Below are 18,995 nucleotides of genomic sequence, written 5' to 3'. Positions count from 1 at the left end.
CTCAAATGTCAAGAAAGTATTGATGCGTGCGGTCTCTTATATGCAAAGTTTGACATTTGTCAGCAAGTGTGTGTCAAGTAAATATACTGCATAGCCGGGACGTACAAAGACATTTTTAGGGCAGGTGCTCAAGAGGAAAAATGGGCACTTCTCATATTTGTTTTTATTTTTTCTCAAAAAAAGTTACATATATTGAAACAACTTTTTTAAATCCCTCTTTTTAAAACGCTCACCCAATTGTCTAAAATGTCTACGAAATAATCAGTTCACATAGAGACCATTGTCTTCTTAATAATTCATTAATTTGATTTTGTTCCTGATCACAAGAACAGGGCATCAACAAAGGAAACTAAACCTCAATGTCTATGATTTCTATGCTAAATATTCAAGTATTCAGGTACATCTTGAAAATTAGAATATCGTGACTCATTGTCACTCATCTCAGAAAGTAAAACCCATATATTATAGATTCATTACACATAGAATGAAATATTTCAAGCCTTTGTTCCTTGAATTTTATTATTTTGGCTTACAGATAATGAAAACCCAAAATTCAGTGTCTCCGGAAATTTACCTAAGATCAATAAAAAATGATATTTTAAAGTATGTTCATTTCTATGCACTCATTATTTGGTCGGGCCTCCTTTTGCATCAATGTGATGTGGCGTGGAGGCAATCAGCCTGTGGCACTGCTCAGGTGTAATGGAAGTCCAGGTTGCTTTGATACCTGCCTTCGGGTCATCTGCATTGTTGGGTCTGGTGTCTCTTGACAATGCCCACTAGATTCTCTGTGGGATTCAGGTCAGGCTGGTTTGCTGGCAATCAAGCAAAGTACCACCATGGTCATTGAACCAGCTTTTGGTACCTTTGGCAGAGTGGGCAGGTGCCCAGTCCTGCTGGAAAATAAAATCAGCATCTCCATGAAGCTTGTCAGCAGAAGGAAGCATGAAGTGCTCTAAAATTTCCTGGAAGATGGCTGCGTTGACTGTGGACTTCTGTGGCACCTGCCCACACAGCCAAAGGTACCGAAAGCTGGTTCAATGACCACGGTGGTACTTTGCTTGATTGGCCAGCAAACCCACCTGACCTGAACCCCATAGAGAATCTTTTGAGATGTTGGTCTATTTTGCCTTCATGTCTTCTTTTGCTCTAATGGAACGGAAATATCCAAAATCCACATTAAGGTGTCTGTTTTAAGCCTTCTATACCCTCTTCAGAATATTTAAACTAGGGCTGGGGGATGTGTTTAAAAAAACGACTTTAAAACCATTGCGATATAAAATAATATCGGGTGTGTTTGACTTCGTGCAGCCTGTATAGACCGGGATGGACACGTCAATAGCCAAACAAACACGCACACAGGAACATCCACACACACACACACACACACACACACATGAGCGCCACACGCACAAACCAGTTTTGCAGTGACTTATTTTATCAGATAAACCATAGCTTTTATGCAGTAGAAAAATGTTGTAGGTTTCCTGAAATTTCATCCTTCCTTTCATATTATCATGCCAGGCATGCGCATATCAACATCACGCTGTATAATCATCCTTCATGTTTATTTTATACTGCTACGATAATATGATAGTGTTTTTTCGTTGTTAAATCATTCTACATATTATTTAATACATTTAGTACAATTTGATTGGGGGTTACGTTGTAAATTAATCCTACATGTTTCTTTTATGCTGGTAGAATAATCTGACAGGTTTTTTTGTGTTTATTTTAAGATTGTAGGACTATCTGACTGTTTATTTTTCATTGAAAAATCATCCGACCAGTTTATTTTGTTGACGTGCTTTAGATTAAATGATGTTTTAAGCAAAACCTCACACTCGCAGGTCTGTACCTGTGTTCGAATTGTCCTACCCTGTCAGATTTTCCTACCGCAGGGCAGGACAATTCGAACACCGGTAAAGCCCTGCGAGCATGAGGTCTTTCTCTTGGTCTATCTGTGCAGCGACCGGCAGAAAACAGAAACCCATTCAACCTACCGAACAAAACGGTCAAAAGTTCGTCTTTGCAAATAATAATAGCAGATGTTTTAAGAGGTTTTCTTTTGGTTCTGTATAACGACCGGCCTCCTGGTGTGAATCTCTTCTGCACTAACGGAACCTCAGTCATCATTAAAACAACATATGAAGTGCAATTGCTTTTGTGCCTGTTATTCGCACTACATGGAGAGCCAATAGACAACGCGGATAAAACTTTTAAAAGTTATACAAACTACATATATAACGTTGGTACTTTTGCGCCCTTGGGCCCTTGTGTGTTTAACTGTGTTCATGTTGTATTGCACACAGTTTTTCCTTCTCCCTCTTTCTCTCTCTTCGGGTTGGGCCGATAGACGATGCCATCGTACATTGCCGATGGCTGATAGACATGATGATGTTGAGCTGGCATTGTTATTCCAACATATGTTTCACTTTTGTCACATGACTCTTGCTGCTCTGTGCTGCTGGCTGCGCGTTGTGAACAAATGAAAAGCTTTTTTCCAAAACGCATTAAACGCCAAATTTAGTGAAAAAAATGAGTTTGTCATGCCATTTTGCTGTGTACTAAACCTATTCACTGCTCCATCAATGTTTCATGCCAAATCGCTATATTTCCTTATTTAAAATGTTCTGCAAGATGCAGTTTATTTCCAAAACGCTGTAAGTTCCAAACCTGTTTTTAGCCTAATTGCAATATCTATTCTCGACCAATCAGAATTGGCTCGTTAGTGGTATTTGTATGCGTGTTATTTTTAAATTTGTTGTATGTGGTGGAAAATATTGAAACATGAAATTGAAAATATTTATTTTATTTTACTATTTAGTTTGTCACTATTTATTTTATTTGGCTGTTATTTTTTCATGTATTTATTTGATTTATATTAATTTATAGTATGAGTCCCTGATGTCATGTGTTGCATGTTCTCTTGTTTGTTTGTTTTAAAAAAAAAATAAACCAACATCTTTTTTAAAATGGATGGATTTGTAGCATTTTGAAAAAAATTTAAATAAACTTTGAATTTATAATCGACAATATTGTTGTTACATTTAACAATCAACAATTTAACATGTTCAGACTGAGCCAAAAGACCATTATAACAGGATAAATTGAATATTAACAAAATGTATGGGCCTAGGTAAAAAAATGTCATTTTCATGAAAACTATTCAAATGGATTCATAGGGTTTTGGAAAAGAGCTCTTCAAATACGAACAAGACAACAGGCATAAAACATCACTCTGTACAGATCAGACAAGCCTGACTTTATAACTGTAGGTTGTGCTGTATAAAGAGGACGCGCAGTTTGCGCAGACCCGCCTGTCCTTATATTTGTAAATCATAAAATTACGCAACTAACGTTGTATAAAAACGTACGTAAACTGTACTGTTATTTTACATGGTCATGCTACTAGGAGGGTTAAAGCTGGAGTAAGCAAGGGATAGTATGAACACATTTTTTATTAGACACAAGACACAGACAATTATTGGTTAAGTCAAATAAATATTTTCCTGCTTTCCTGTAGCTCAGTGGTAAGAGCATTGCGTTTACAACGCAAGGTTGTGGGTTCAATCTCAGGGGATTGCAAATACCTATGTAAAATGTATAGGATAAAGCAATGTAAGTCGCTTGGATAAAAGCGTCTGCCAAATGCCTAAATGTAAATGTAATGTAAATGCAGATGTTTTGAGCTGTTTTTTGAACATTGTGAAGGATGCTGCAGTTCGGTGGAGGCTGGCAGTTCATTCAACCAAAGGGGAACCGAATGAGTAAAGGTTTTCTAAAGCGATTTGATGCCTCGCTTTGATGGAACAGCCAGGCGTCGCTCATTTTTAGACTGAAGATGATGGGAGGGGATTTACACCTGAAGCATTGAGTTAAGGTAAATGGGCAAATTTGCTGTTATCGCTCTGAAGGCCAGTGTTAGCGGTTTAAACTTGATGGGGGCGGCAACTAGTAGCCAGTTAAGGAAAATCAGGAGGGTTGTTACATAGGCTGATTTACAATTAGACGTGCGGCTGCATTCTGGATCATTTTCAAGGGCTTGACTGCATTGGTTGGAAGGCCGGCCAGTAGAGAATAGCAGTAGTCCAGTCTTGATATGACCAGAGCTCAGACTAACAGCTGAGTGGCATGCTCCAACGAGAAGTTTGAGAGGTTGGTGCGATGTGGGAGGTGAATTTCAGCTGGTCATCAAACATCAACACCAGGTTCCTCGCAGACTTCGTCTAGATTTCATTTTTTTATTTTTTGTACTTTATACCTACATGTTTCATCTCAATTTTGCCCTCAATAAAACAGTTTGGGGGATTATAATCAGTGTCTTCTGAACCTTCCTATCACCTCCCCTTAACCCCATTTGGGGCGCACTTCAACAGAAACGATGTTTATAAATGGATTTTATATTGCTAGTAGCTGTGTTACAGGTAAAAAAAGAGTGATGATCTCAAACCTTATGACATAAACCATATGTGCGTAGTTGCAATTTCAATTTTGAGTTTCATCCCTAATAATCAACAACAGAAAGGCAAATACCCAGCTACATTATGTAAATGTTTATTCTTTGTATTGTACTTCAAACAACACAAGCTCTGGTTTTATTCTTGGAGAAAACTTTCAGGGTATGAAAGTAACCATAGCAACTCACTCTCTGAAGATAACCTGCTCCGGAGAAGGTTATGTCCCAGGGTTACTTAATTTTAAGGAAATGTTACTAAGCTTTAGGGGTTGTGTAAGAATAATATTTCTTTTGTCCTCTTGTCTAAGTATTATTCTAAGGTTGAAGAGTCTGGTCGACGGAACACACAGAGTTTCAGGATCCTGGAGACCAAGAATGACACAGACACAGAAGTGCAATTCAATCAGAGTCCCAAGTTTAATGTATTAAGGACTAATATTTATATGCTTGAAACAGGAGGTAACATTGGTCATGGAAAATCACCAGAATGGAAAATCACCAGACCTTCTGTTTATTCTTACTTCCCCTGAGAAGAATCAGATAAGATATCACAAAGTATGTATTCGATATGTGTCTTTATACACTCAACATTACAGTATCAAAACAATTGTCCCTTGACATCATTAGGAACCTTGAGATGGAGACCAACGGATACTCATATCAGCATAAGACAGCATAAGACATGATACAACTTTCAACGAGGTTAAACAACAGGACAGTAAGGAATAAGTAATATGCTAATAATAAAACAAATGAATGCATATGATAGATGAATATTGTATTAGACACAGCCGAAATATTGTCGAGGACACAGACGAAATCCAGATTCTCACAGGTTGTCCGCGCATCGGTGTACTTTTGATGAGCGTCAAGTGGGCATGAAAGCACAGATTATGTAAAATATATAATAAATTTACAGCAATATTACAATTACATTTCCAATCTCACCCATCGCAATTCAGCATTCACAACTTTTTGTTTTATTAACTTTATTATTAAACCTTTTAAAATGAAATAATCTTTAAAAAAATAGTGTAAGCTGTTATTGTTTAACTTTATGTATTTATATATAATACTGTATATACTTTGAATTAGGTTTATTAAAACATCTCCAAATATCACTGGATAAATATACACACCTTACAATTTCCAACAGTTAATGGATGTTAACAGTGAAGTATTTTAACTCAATTGCATATTAGTACTCTTGTCCACTTATTGGGCAATATTTGACGCATTGGGTCAAAGATAGTTGTGGCCTAAACATTAGAGAGCCAGATTTAAAACGCAAAGGTTGCAAGTTTGATTCCCAGGCTGGCAGGTTTCCAAGGCTTAATTAGGGGACCCCCAATGGGATCACAAATGGCATATTGTTCACATATTTAAATTCTTATTATAATTTGATATCAATTTACATAAAAAATACCTAAAAAATTTGACTTCAGTATAACTTAAAATGTCTTTCTGATCCTCAGCCTCCTACAGTTTAATATTGAAAGGCCTTTCTCTAAATTACAATTAGACTTTCAGGATAGGCCGTTTCCACCTCTTTTAACATTTGGAAAACCATGACCTTTTAGCAAACAAGGTCAAAAGAAACTAAATGTTTGTGTATTTGAAAGGGATATATAAAGGGTATAATGTTTGACTCGGCCTAACATTTTAAACCTCTACCTCTGTCCCAGCAGACCTTCATCCATCCATCCATCCATTTTCTACCGCTTATCCGAACTACCTCGGGTCACGGGGAGCCTGCGCCTATCTCAGGAGTCATCGGGCATCAAGGCAGGATACACCCTGGATGGAGTGCCAACCCATCGCAGGGCACACACACACACTCATTCACTCACACACTCACACCCTACAGACAATTTTTCCAGAGATGCCAATCAACCTACCATGCATGTCTTTGGACCAGGGGAGGAAACCGGAGTACCCGGAGGAAACCCCCGAGGCACGGGGAGAACATGCAAACTAGACCTTCATCCTCTGCTGCAAATTAATTATCATTCATAGTGTAGTGTACTGGATAGCATTACACATTTTTTTCCCTCAATTTTGACCAATGTAGTAGTTTCTAGAATTAAAAGAGCCTCCATTAATATGACTACATCAGCAACTGTTGCAAATAAAACAGATTCAAGGCAAAGTCAGTTTTCAGAAAACCAAATAAAGGTCGATTACAGGAAACATACAGAGGAGGAACATAAAAGTGGTTTAATACTGCCTTCAAAATTACAAATGTGATAAAATACGTAACCCAGGCTGTAACCCTGTTCCCTGAAAAAGCGGGAACGAAATGCTGCGTTTCAAACGCTATGGGAGAACAGTCTTTGTACGACCGGTTGTGAAGCACGTGTATCAAACACGGCAAAAATTATTTTGGCTTTAAATAACCTTGCCAGGTTAAGTGTCTAATTACACCAGAACCTGCAGGTTATAAATACACGTGAATGCGGACGCATCATCAGGTTCCAACTTTGTCTGAAAAGACGTCTGGGCACACCTACAGTGTTGCATTTTCCACCAGCCCAGATGTGACTCTGCAAGACTTGGTGGGAAGAGAAGGCTTTTTCAGGGATGATGACGTCCCAGGGGAGAGATAGCTAGCCAGCCAGCGTGTCTTCCACCATGGGCATCGCCATGTATCACCATGTCTTCGCACCAACTATGGTTGAGTAAATTGACGTTGAAGGAACAAAACACGGGAGGAATGAGGTTTCTGCCATGGGTGAGATAGCTCGCCATGGAGATCCTCAAAGAAAGGGAGGACCCGTAGAGGGGGGCTCTGGCACTCTGAATAGTGCAATTGAATTATCTCTGCCACCCAAGGTTTGGACAGCCAGCGATCAGTATTACATTTACATTTAGCAGACGCTTTTATCCAAAGCGACTTACAGTGCACTTATTACAGGGACAATCCCCCTGGAGCAACGTAGAGTAAAGTGTCTTGCTCAAGGACACACTGGTGGTGGCTGCTGGGATCGAACCAGCAACCTTTTGATTTACCAGTTCAGTGGTTTAACCCACTAGACCACCATCTCCACCGTATTAACGATAGACCCTGCTCCCTCACCCTGGATAGAGTGGGGGAAATTAGACATAGAGGAGGGAAAGCATACAGAAGTATGTCTGGCCATGGGTGGGCTAATGCATCAACACCTAGCAGTCCATTTCCATCCTTTAGCGTTTGAGGCATTGAGCATTTCTTGTGAGGCGAAGAGATCTACGGCAGCCTGACCGCATCTCTGCCATATTTGAGACACCACCTGGGGGTGAAGTTTCCACTCCCCGTATAATGGATTTCCCCTGGACAGCAAGTCCGCTCCCATGTTTATAATTCCCGGAACGTGAGTAACTCTGAGGGATAAAAGCCTTGTATCGGCCCAAACAATCAGCTGCTCTGCCAACTGATCCAACTGAAGAGAGCGTGTGCCTCCTTGTTGATTGATGTAAGCCACCACTGTGGTATTGTCTTTCTTTACCAGAACATGCTGGCTTTTGATGAAGCCCAGAAAATGTTTCAGTGCTAACCATACTGCCATCAACTCCAAATAATGTATATGTTTGTGAGTCAGCTTCGGAGGCCACAAGCCGTTCACCGACCTGCCCATTAAATTCGCTCCCCACCCTATAATGCGTCCGTTGCCACTCTCGATAACACCGCCCCTAAGGGAATCCCCGTCCTGAACGTCACAGGGCTTTTCCTGTGCCTGATTGCTCTGATGCACGCATGAGGGATCCTCACAGGCCGGCCCAGATGCCGCAGAGAGCACTGACGCAAACGCGCGATCCAGAGCTGAAAATGTCTCATTTTGAGCAGCCCCAATTCCACTACACAGATCACTGAGGCCATAAGCCCCAGCAATCGTAAGCATAGTCTATACGGTACCACTTTCCCCATCTGAAAACGGTCGAGGCATTGTGTGAAAGACAAGATCCTCTCCTCTGTCAATGTTACTTGGTACGAGAGGGAATCTACGTTGAGCCCCAGATAATCTGTCTGCTAAAAAGGCTCCAGTCGGCTCTTTATCATGTTGATCTTGAACCCTAAATTGCTGAGGTTATTTAATACAATCTTTCACTGCTTGCTCTCTCAACGAGAGAGCATATGAGATAATGTCTATGTAAGACAATATTCTTATTCCCTTATCCCTGAAAGGGAACAGAGTTGCTTCTACACACTTGGTAAAAACCCTTTGGGCTAAAGACAGTCCGAATGGAATAGTTTGAAATTCGTATGCTGTGCCTTGGTGTGCACATCTGAGGAATTTTCTGTGAGAGGGGTAAATATCTATGTGAAAATAAGCATCTGTCAGATCGACTTTCACAAACCAATCGTTTGGACGAATCGATCGACAGAGCACTTTGTGTGTCAACATTCTGAATGAATACTTTCTCAAGTGCTTGTTTAACACACCAAGGTCCAGAATAGGACAGAGCGCTGTTTCTCCTTTCTTTGGGATAACAAAATAGCGTGAATAAAAACCCTGACGGCTCTCCTCCTCGGGCACTACTCTGATTACTCGTTCATTTAACAGAGTTTCCATTTCGACCGATTCCCCCTGTGCTACTGACATCAAAACCCCATTGAACCAAGGTGGTTTCATTGCAAATTAAAGCCTGTATCCCCGTGAAATCGTTGCCAAGACCCACAAAGGAACTGCGCATGCGCGCCAGTCTGTTATGCGGGCCGAGAGAAGAGCTCCGCTGGCGAAGGAGTGAGCACTCCCCCCAGTGGTGAGACAAGGGGAGCGCTTTTAATGCATTTGGACTTTAGAGAATCTTTTTTGTGTTTGGGACATATCGCCCTCGGCTGTTTGCGATAGTGGAATGTTTATTCTTATGTTCTCTGAATTCGGGGAGCATTTTGCCTGAATGCGAAAAAGCATTCTTAATTCTTAAATCCCCTGCATATAAAAGCATTCAAGAAAATATCGTGAATGCTTGGTGACACTGAACACAACACTTAGCTCCCTCGTCTTTCTGAGCTCGAGGAGAACAACTCAAACTGGCCCTTACCGAACTGAACACAATAGGGCAGTTTTCCACTTTCTTCTCTAGGTGGGCGGAGTGTCAACCCCTCGTAAGCCGCTCTGTAACTGGCAATTGGTGGAGTGATCTCTGACGTCAGAACCCCACGCCCGCAGATTGACAGGCGGATCAGCCAATAGATTCCCAAATCTGAAACAGAGTACAGACACACAAACGCAACTATACATTGCAAAAAAAGTACATATAAGAGCGTTCTTAACAATGGACCAAACAACCCCTTCGTAGGGCCGTAAGCTGCAAGCATCACCTCCGTTTTTTGCGCATCGCCCAAGCCCGACAGGTTCAGCCATAACGCTCTCTCAAACAGCCATAATGCTCTCTGACACAGCCAATCCCATCACGCGGCCGCAGCCCTGGACCGTGCCACGGGAAAAGTGCAGAATTAAATCATTCACCAAGCAAATCTCGTCCCACAGTACAGGGTTCGGTGCGCCCGAATCCAACTGACGTTCCATCTCCTCAAAAGTCTCTGCTTGATACGCCGACAGTAAATTTACAGCTTTCAGCGAGCATATTGACTGCCCCGCATAATTATACGTTCTTTGATAAATCGATGCGATTACCCGATCCATAGTTTGCGACAGCGAAATCTGCGAGGAGGCAGAACGCCACCTCGCCAATTCAGATGGAGGTGAAAAGCCACTGAAGACTCTACACTGGGGGTCCTGCCAACCCCAGCTACCTCATCCCCTGAACCTCCACCATGGAATTCCCTATGGTGGGGAGCTTGCTCTTAAAAGGGCTATCCCAATAACGGGACATTTCCTTCATGCAAGCCGGCACGGCGGGATTCCCATAGTGAAACACAGAGTGAAGTTAGAAAAAGAACTGACTTCACTTAGGGGATCTTGAACAGGTTTTTAAGATCATAATGTCATTTGAAATAAATTTATTGTTGTTGTCATTATTATTTATATTAATTTACACGTTGACCACTGATCTACAATAAAGTAAAACAGTGATTAAGATCATTGTGTGATTTATTCTTTCTTTTTTAACAAAGAGTTAAAGTTTAAATTTTATTGATTTTTTTTAATCAAATTTTTTTGATTTAAGCTTTATTTTAGTTTTAACAGTCATGCCTATTTATCACAGTGGTGGCTTATGATCGCTGCAATTTTGAAACCAAACAATGCAGAACGTGCATGTCAGTCTCACCTCAACACAGTCAGACCCGTCCTGACATCTTCACTGGGGTCTTTTGCTCCTCTTCCAGCAAAAAATCATTGATTTTCACACACTTGGTGGCCTGTGCTTCGAGTGCTTGTCGTTTCTTCACTCTTAACTTCTCGGTTCCTCCTTTACATTTAGAGATTTTGAGCTTTAAGATGTTTACTGTCATTGCAGGACGTCGTAAAAGTAAATGATGCAGTTACGTATCCGCCGCTCTGTAGCCAGCAGGTCTGTTTCTTAATTCTGAATGACCAATGTTGGTCACGTGTGTCAGACAGCTAGTAGTCGCATGAGCTTCAACGGCAGTGAGACAGAAGCTCAGAAGTGGACTGCTAGAACAATATACTAACTACGCATATAATTACGATTAAAAAAACAGCGTGACTCATCGTCACAAACACCTTGCGGCCCACCGGGAATCTCCCGGTAGTCCCAATTGCCGGTACATGCCTGACCTCATGGTGAATCACGCATGCTCAGTTACCATCCAGCTCATCAGTTCTCAATCGAAAGAGTCCGAAGGAAACAGCTCTCGGTTCAGTATATACAGCCCAGTATCAGCTGCTCGTGCTCTTAAGTTCCCTCTTCAGTCAATTCAGTACTGTGACTAACTGAATAATAAAATGGTTTATTTTGAGTCACTTTGAGTGACTGTCAGACACTCCAGCAAATGAGTAATTTAAGTAATTTGTCATTAATTGCTTAGTGGAGATGTGGAACGTTTAGAACGGTTCAGTCCGATTCGGTGAACCGGATCGACAGGTTCACTGAAACGAACCGGCTCAGAAGAACGATTCGTTCGCGAACCGGCCATCACTAACGTCTACAGGTTCTAAGTAAACACATGTGCTTAACGCTAGCTTATTTTGACCTTGCACTCTGCATGCATTCTTGCATGATATCTCTTGCGATTTAAATCGAGCAAATCTCTGAAGGCGAGGACCAGTATTGATAACAATATTGAGGTGTTTTGCTTCATCCTTAGGAAAAAATCTTACTTGTTTAGAATAGAAAAAATATATGACCTATAACAAACCTATTTCGTCCTCTTAAAAAGAATGCAACTGTTTTTCCCCTTAGGACCTGGAGCTATTGATTGTTTATTGATTACAATACATTTTGCGTATATGGTAATAATTCCTACAAAACAGAACTAATAGGTAATAATAGATAATATGAATTATTAATGCTGTATATTTTTCGTAAAACGTAAAAAAAAAAAAATTGCAAGAGGAAGTGAACCAGGAGCCCATTGTTAAGGACTTCAAGGTGTGGTGGCCTGCACTTTTCAGACATTCTGAGGGAATAAAAACTGGTTAAAGTTAGTTTCTGGTGTTATTTGACAAATACATTATTGTGGTTAGTATAATATAATTTTGTTTGACTGTTCTTGGTTTATATTTCTTTTTTGATTTCAGATCAAAGCAGAGTTCCATTTATGGATTGATTCCATGTAGCTTAGTGACTACTGTACTGTTATAAAGAGTTTGTCATGATGTTTTTCTAATGTATTTTTATTCATATTTTAAAAGCTCATTTTTGGACATTTAAGGTTAGGCGCAGTATAAAAAATGGAATGGATCAGTTAATGCTAATGAAATATTCAGTTCGTTTCATAAACAAATTTGCAGAGAAAACTCTTTTTGCTTTCATTGTGTATGTTCTCAATGAATGATATTGTCAAAAGCAGCTTTAGTCTCTTGATAGAATTTGTTTTCAGGAAAAAATCACATATAAGCAATAGATTTTTAGCAATAATTAAGTATGAATTTCATGTTTGTAATTGAAACTTTAAATACATTTAGAGGTTTTGCGAAACATGATGAACACGTTTGACCAATCACAGCGGAGTCCTGTAATGATGATATGCGTTCCTTTGGGGCACATGCTGAATATGTTTGACCAATCACAACAGACTTTGGTGAAATGTTTTTATTGCTCTTAAGCTTTTTGTTGTTCTAATTTTTGACACAATTGCTTCCATTGTTTACCCAACTTGTCGCTTTGGATAAAAGCGTCTGCTAAATGACTAAATATAAATGTACTACACCATCTGACAAATCACATGATACTAGGCTAGCAGATTGGAGGGGATTAGATGGATGAATCGAGGAACAAATCATTTGAGTGTCAGTCAAGAAATAAGGTAAAAACATAATAAGCCTCTTATTACAACATTATAGTGTTTTAACACACTGAATATACATAAACATGTTGTTGAACACTCCATAAACTAAAGTAAGACCTTAAAAATCATATGTTACTTACTCTTTAAAAGTCTAATAATTGTCCCTAAGTGTTATTTACAGTCTGAACATATATTGATATTATATTGATATTAATTGAACATCAAGTAAATAATATTTTGAATTCAGAAAAATAAAGTATATCTTATATTTAAAGTCTATACTTTGTGCCTAATTGATTGTTTCAAAATGAACAGATATTAAATATATAGATATTATGAACATTAAGTAAATTTTATATCTGGTAAATAGAAAGCACTATGCAAATAACTATATAAATGTAGGTCACGCATTTTCTAGCGTTTTCAGAAATTGTACATAAAAGTCACAAAAATCTCAGCCAAGATAACAAGGTAACTGTTGGTAGCACGATATGCGTAGTTCACCTTCATTTCTGGCCTGAGACTGGTGGTCTGGATCATTTGACCTGAAACATGTGGCCTGCAGCTGGATATATCATTAAAACGCATGTAGGAACTGACCAATTTTAATGATACTATTGATTTTTCATTTTGCACCTAATGTTTGTTTAAATAAATAAATGCATTGCCATTTTGCGTATTGCATTTCGAACTGAAATTTGCTACCATTAGGCTGTGGAACTCCACCTACATAAATAAAACAAACCTAAAAATCAATATAAACTAACTGATGTTGTCCAACAAATCTATTCTCAATTTAAGGTGCGTTCATATTTGTAGTTCGGTTCTTTAGTTTTTTTTGGTCCGGGCTAAAAAATAAATAAAAAAGTGCTGATTCGCTTAGCTCTAACAGTTCACCAGAAGAAAAATGATGCCACAAGAATAAAGTACAATGTCAAATTAATCCAGGTGAAAAAAAGGCTGATTATGATCCAAATTAACAATAACGGGTAAAACCGAATCCAACAGAATAACATTCAAATCACTTGATTTTCGGGTTGTATATTGTTATAGCTTCCTGTTTTAGACTTGGTTATTTCAATCGAACCGCCCAGAGTTCATTTCAAATTGGACCAAGACCCATCTTTACAACAGTCTCTGTCGGCTTGTCCACACTCTTAAGGAAATGTTCTACTCTTCAGCACAATAGCAACCACTTAAAACTGAAATTCTTTAAAATACAAACAGAGCAGAATACTAAACATTAATACGTCTCTTCGCTATATTGACTAAAGCACATGTTATTATCATATTTCTATATTTACTATCAATATGACGTCCCATTATTCACACGGTATGAGAAAGAACAAATTAATTGAGGTGTTGAAAAAACAGTATAACTACACTACATCTACTCTTTAGGACCTCCTATCATAAGTCTTACTCAAACAAGACAAGAAAATATGTAAATAACACTTGCTAAATAAACAAAGGAGGTGCCGCAGAGCACATAATATGTTGTCTTCAGTATACGTCTTGTCATTGGTAGAAATTGACAGTCTTGCACAAATAGGGAAATTGAATATGAAAAAATACTTCAAAACTTCAAATTTGAGCATGTGATGAAGAGCAGATATAATCACATCAATATAGCTGGAAGCAATAATGACCGAACCCCATAATGTGGTGGCTTTTAGACAATACACAGTAAAACACTCTATTTTCTAAGAGTTTATTGGAAAATTATCGTGACAGTTCTGTGTTAAGCACACGGTTCAGATCCTGCCCGGGTAACATAAACAATTTCTCATAATCAGAAATAGCTTAAAGGTACAGTTTGTAAGAATTTTGCAGTAAAATATCGAAAAATCACAAGGTCAAAGTTATATATTTTTTTCAGCTCAGTACTTACAATATCTCAAATGTTTCCAACTCTTGTTAAATATTGTGAAAATCGCAATTCTAAACAGTTGACCGGGCCGTTTAGTCGCCTTTCAATGGCGTCATATCCGCATTACGCTTTGTTACCGCCTTTACTGACGTGGCAACCGTGTGACACTGTCGTAGACATATGTGGAAGTAGTTTGAACCGTCGGTCCGTCTAGCATTATTGAAAATGATGTGGGACATTCAAAATACCTTTTATTATGGATTGATTTGTACACTTAAAACTTAGAAATGTTATCACACCATCGAATTGGACAATTACTGTAACATCTATGACTAACAATTTAGTTTAAAACCTTACATTACTTGGGTCTAGTTCATTATAATGAAATAAAATGATTTCATCAAACGCAACATTTATAAAACTTTATTACTTTACCTCTAAAATAATCTTATATGATTTCTTGTTCCTGTCAGATTGATGTATCAGTGGTTCCCATCATTCCACGCTTCTACACAGCGTCATCAAGCTACGCGATTGTTGTTGTTTTGATCTTGCACCCTTTAGCAGAAATATCTACAAACTGTACCTATAAAAAGAAAGTTAACACATACACAGAATTTGTTTTGCAGGTCGGAGTTTTCAAATATATGCAGACAGTGCGAAATGAAGTATAGACAAAAGATTAATTTATTCAAAGAAACGATAGATTAAAAAGAGATATAATGCAATAATAATACAACCGAAACAAACTGAAGCAATGTGAGAAATACTGTAATATATGTTCCCCTTCAGTCGGTCTCTCGACGTTGTGTTGAGAGACGACTGGGGTTTGATCTTGAGAACCTATCATCTCCGAATGGAATTTCTAAACGCCAATAGGATTGGCGAATGGCCCGCCCACGCCAGTCTCCGCCCCGTACATACGGGTATAAAAGGAAGATGGCGGCGGTCATTCACTTACCTTTTGTTCTTCGGAACTGTTTTGCACTATATGTGTCAAATTTATTTTCTTTGAGAGAGTCTTTCTTCTCCTGCCGGCGCAACGTGGAAGCAGCGGATCCCCTGGTGTGAAGACGGCCTTCCCTTCGACTTCCCGGCAAATTCCCAGAGCCTTATTTCTAAAAGAGCATATTTCTCCGGCTGCTGAGCATGTCTCGCAGCTGTGTCCTTGGGTGCGGCAGACTCATTCCCGAGTCAGACGGCCATGAAACCTGCGTCACATGTTTGGGCGTCAAGCATGCTGAAGCAGGTTTCAGTGATAAGACATGTCCTGTCTGCGAGGACATGTCTATCAAGGTGTTGCGGTCACGGCTGGCGACGTTCTTCGGAACTGTTGCCGCCAGCCCGCTCGCTTCTAAGGCGAGTTCGGCTGCCGCTTCGGCGAAGTCGACCGCCTCGACGAGTAGCGGGGGTGATATGGGGACTGCTATGGATGTCACTTCGCCAGCTCCGGCTCGGCGAACCGCCCATACCCCAGTTCGCTCACCTGGAGGCATCTGTGGTTGAACCTTGTGCAGATTGGTGAGGCACAGAAGGCCCGCCTTCTGGACGCCCCCATCTCGCAAGCAGTGCTGTTCGGTGACACCGTGGAGAACGTGGCACAACAGTTCTCCGCGGTACAGAAGCAGACGGAGGGCAATTCAACAGATTTTGCCCCGCCGTGGCATGGCCACCCATCGGTCGTCACGTCCCCGGGCGCAGCCTGCTTCCCAACAGCCCCGCCCCTCTGCTGTGGCCCCTCCGGTTCCGGTGCCCTCCCCCAGGACGGCCCACCCGAGACGCAGACCCACGCGGAGGAGAGCGAAACCCCGCCAGCGACCCGCAAAGAAGGACTCCCAGCGGCCCTGACAGGATGAACCCAGGGGAAACATCGGGCCCGACGTCGGCCATACCATTGCCGAGTCGGTACGAGACGTTGCCTGTCGCGTCTCCACAAAGTCCGGGCCCTTTTCAGGGCCCGGCGCCCACCTCCTCGTTAAGAGAGTTGTTTTCCCTGGGTTTTCCTCTCCCACAGCACCCTTCGGCGCGCAGTGGCGAGGGCGGACGGCGCGGACGACTTTACCTCCACGCGACGTTGCGTCGACCAGCGCCATCAGACAGGTAAGTCCGCAGAGCCGTCAACCTCCCAGGGATCCGTCCCGGTGGGAGGTGACCGCTCTGCCACCCACCGAACCACCTCTTCCAGGGACGGTGAAGGAGATCGTTCCTCTAACACCGTTGGCAAGGTTCTTGGCTGCGTGGCGCATACCAGCCCTTCACGGTGGTTGGACCGAACGATCCGTCTCGGTCATGCGATACAGTTCGCCAAGCACCCCCCGTACTTCGGAGAGAGGTCGCCGCCCTGCTGGCGAAACGCGCGATCGAGCCCGCACCCATAACCGAGATGTCCTCCGGGTTCTACAGCCCGTACTTCATCGTCCCCAAAAAAAAAAACTCACCTGTGCCCTATTCTGGATCTACGCGTCCTGAACAGGTACCTGCACAAGCTACCGTTCCGGATGCTGACTCAGAAGCGCATCTTGGAGTCAGTTCTACACCAAGATTGGTTCGTGGCAATCGACCTGAAGGAAGCGTACTTTCACGTCTCCATTCTTCCTCGACACCGACCGTTTCTACGATTAGCGTTCGAGGGGAAGGCGTATCAGTACAGGGTCCTGCCCTTCGGTCTGGCCCTGTCTCCGCAGGTTTTTGCGAAACTCGGCCGCCCTAGCTCCCCTCTGGGAACAGGGCGTGCGTATACTCAACTATCTCGACGACTGGCTTACTTTGGCACACTCGCGAGATGTGTTGAGTACGCAAAGGGATCTTGTGCTCGGGCACCTAGACCGTCTGGGCCTCCAGGTCAACCGAGAGAAGAGCAAGCTCTCCCCAGCGCAGAGCATCTCGTATCTCGGGATGGAACTAGACTCTGTCCGCATGTCGGCGCAGCTCACTACCGAGCGTGCTCAGTCGGTGCTACGCTGCCTGACACAGGTCAGGCAGGCCACAGCGGTCCCACTGAAACTATTTCAGAGGCTCCTGGGGCACATGGCATCCTCAGCCGGGGTAATCCAGCTTGGGTTGATGCACATGCGACCGCTACAGCACTGGCTTCAGAGTCGGGTTCCGAGGACGGCGTGGCACCGCGGCACCAGGCGGATTACGATCACGCCCCTGTGCCGTCGTACCCTCATCCCTTGGGCAAAAGTTGTCCTTCTTACGAGCGGGAGTTCCGCTCGGGCAGGTTTTGAGGCGCGTCGTAGTTACGACAGATGCCTCCCTGCAGGGATGGGGGGCAGTGTGCAACGGGCACGCAGTAGCAGGGCGGTGGACGGGCCCCCGGCTGCGATGGCACATAAATTGCCTAAAGTTGCTGGCAGTTCATCTAGCACTGAGGAGGCTACGGCCCCTGGTGCAAGACAGACACGTGCTAGTCCGGTCGGACAGCACGTCTGCCGTGGCGTACATCAACCATCAGGGCGGCATACGCTCACGACAGATGTCGCAACTAGCCCGACGCCTCTTCCAATGGAGTCAGCAGGTGACCAAATCCCTGCGAGCCACGTACATCCCGGGGAACCTGAATCAGACAGCCGATGCGCTCTCTCGTCAGGGGACTCCCCGTGGAGAATGGCGATTCCATCCCCGCGTAGTCCAGCTCTTATGGGAGCGGTTCGGGCAGGCTCAGGTAGACCTGTTTGCCTCCCCGGACTCCACCCATTGCCCGCTTTGGTTCTCCCTGACCGAGGGCACCCTCGGCACGGACGCCTTAACGCACAGCTGGCCGCGAGACAAGAGGAAGTACGCCTTCCCCCCCAGTGAGCCTCCTTGCACAGACTCTGTGCAAGGTCAGGGTAGAGGAGCTCCAAGTCTTGTTAGTTGCGCCGTATTGGCCCAACCAGCCTTGGTTCCCAGACCTCATATCTCTGATGATAGCTCCCCCCTGGCCGATTCCCCTCTCGAAGGACCTTCTTTCGCAGGGGAAGGGCACGGTTTGGCACCCCAATCCGGGCCTCTGGAATCTCCATGCCTGGTCCCTGGACGGGACAAGGAGAGTTTAAGTGGCTTGCCTCTGGCAGTCCAAGAGACGGTCATGCAGGCTAGAGCCCCCGCCACGCGGCGTTTGTACGCCTACAAGTGGCGTCTCTTCTCGTCTTGGTGTTCCTCCCTTGGAGAGAACCCGCGGAATTGCCCGATCGGGTCAGTGCTGGCCTTCTTACAGCAGAGACTAGAGAGTAACCTCTCCCCATCCACCTTGAAAGTGTATGTAGCCGCTATTGCCGCTCATCACGATCTCGTGGAGGGTAAGTCTCTTGGTCGGCACGACCTGA

The 18,995-nt window shown here is 42.7% G+C and overlaps 1 pseudogene; it reads right to left on the bottom strand.

The window, feature by feature from the left end:
* Positions 1-738: 738 nt before the first annotated feature.
* Positions 739-9,804, bottom strand: LOC130420420 (uncharacterized; annotated as a pseudogene).
* Between the last annotated feature and the right edge of the window lie 9,191 nt (positions 9,805-18,995).

Source organism: Triplophysa dalaica, chromosome 5, assembly GCF_015846415.1.
Source record: "Triplophysa dalaica isolate WHDGS20190420 chromosome 5, ASM1584641v1, whole genome shotgun sequence".
Classification (NCBI taxonomy): domain Eukaryota; kingdom Metazoa; phylum Chordata; class Actinopteri; order Cypriniformes; family Nemacheilidae; genus Triplophysa; species Triplophysa dalaica.
Note: the sequence above shows the minus strand (reverse complement) of the source record. Positions and strands in the feature narration are given on the sequence as shown.